General features: G+C 36.4%; 1 non-coding gene across 1 annotated transcript; it reads right to left on the bottom strand.

Annotated features, from left to right (window-relative positions):
- Positions 1-1,335: 1,335 nt before the first annotated feature.
- Positions 1,336-1,443, bottom strand: LOC112804844 (small nucleolar RNA R71). Its single transcript, XR_003203463.1, has one exon. It is a non-coding gene; the product is annotated as a small nucleolar RNA R71 (small nucleolar RNA).
- Positions 1,444-1,720: the final 277 nt, after the last annotated feature.

The following is a 1,720-nucleotide window of genomic DNA, read 5'->3' as shown; positions in this document are numbered from 1 at the left end:
CGTTTAAACGCCAGCCAGGGTACCTGGTTGGGCGTTTAACGCCCAAAAAGGTAGTGTTTTGGGCGTTAAACGCCAGAATGTGCACCATTCTGGGCGTTTAACGCCAGGATGGCACAAGAGGGAAGATTCTGTTTATCAATGCAATTTTTTTTTCAGGTTTTCAAAATTTTTCAAAATCAAATCTTTTTCAAATCATATCTTTTAAATCAAATCTTTTTCAAAATCAATTTCTTTCCTTTTTCAAAGATACCTGCTATCAATTAATGATTTGATTCAACACTTCAAGCATGTTGCCTTTTCTGTTGAGGAAGGTTTAATGTTTGAATCATATCTTTTCTTAATAGCCAAGTCATTAATTTTTAAAATCAAATCTTTTTAAAAATGTTTTTCAAATCATATCTTCTCAATCACATTTTTTTTAACTAATCATATCTTCTTAACCACATCTTTTTTAAAATAATTTTCAATCAAATCTTTTTTATTTCTAATTTCAAAATCTTTTTCAAAAAATCACTTTACTTCTTTCCCACTTTTATTTTCGAAAATCAAGTAGTGTTTTTCAAAATGTTTTCAAAATCTTTTACTTAATTTTCGAAAATTGCTTCCCTTCTTCTCACATCCTTCTATTTATGGACTAACACTATTCCTTAATGCAAAATTCGAACTCCATCTTCTTTGATAAGTTCAAATTTTCTACTTCTGTCTTCTATTTTTCTTTTCCTCTGACACCTCAAGGAATCTCTATACTGTGACATAGAGGATTCCACATTTTCTTGTTCTCTTCTCTTTCATATGAGCAGGAGCAAAGACAAAAGCATTCTTGTTGAGGCTGACCCTGAACCTGAAAGAACCTTGAAGCGAAAGCTAAGAGAAGCTAAGGCACAATTCTCTGTAGAGAACCTAGCCGAATTCTTCAAAGAAGAAGAACTCATGGCAGCCGAAAACAACAACAATGCCAACAATACAAGGAAGGTGCTGGGTGACTTTACTGCACCTACTCCCGACTTCTATGGGAGAAGCATCTCTATCCCTGCCATTGGAGCAAACAACTTTGAGCTTAAGCCTCAATTAGTTTCTCTAATGCAACAGAATTGCAAGTTCCATGGACTTCCATTGGAAGATCCTCATCAGTTTTTAGCTGAATTCTTGCAAATCTGTGACACAGTCAAGACTAATGGGGTTGACCCTGAGGTCTACAGACTTATGCTATTCCCTTTTGCTGTAAGAGACAGAGCTAGGACATGGTTGGACTCACAACCTAAAGAAAGCCTGGACTCTTGGGAAAAGCTAGTCAATGCCTTCTTGGCAAAGTTCTTTCCGCCTCAAAAATTGAGTAAGCTTAGAGTGGAAGTCCAAACCTTCAGACAGAAGGAAGGAGAATCCCTCTATGAAGCTTGGGAAAGATACAAACAATTAATCAGAAAGTGTCCTTCTGATATGCTTTCTGAATGGAGCATCATAGGTATTTTCTATGATGGTCTCTCTGAACTATCCAAAATGTCTTTGGATAGCTCTGCTGGAGGCTCTCTTCATCTGAAGAAGACGCCTACAGAAGCTCAAGAGCTGATTGAAATGGTTGCAAATAACCAATTCATGTACACTTCTGAAAGGAATCCTATGAACAATGGGACTAGTCAGAAGAAAGGAGTTCTTGAGATTGACACTCTGAATGCCATATTGGCTCAGAACAAAATATTGACTCAACAAGTCAATATGATTT

This window comes from Arachis hypogaea, chromosome 5 (genome assembly GCF_003086295.3).
Source record: "Arachis hypogaea cultivar Tifrunner chromosome 5, arahy.Tifrunner.gnm2.J5K5, whole genome shotgun sequence".
Lineage (NCBI taxonomy): Eukaryota > Viridiplantae > Streptophyta > Magnoliopsida > Fabales > Fabaceae > Arachis > Arachis hypogaea.
This window is presented reverse-complemented; position numbering and strand designations above follow the sequence as displayed.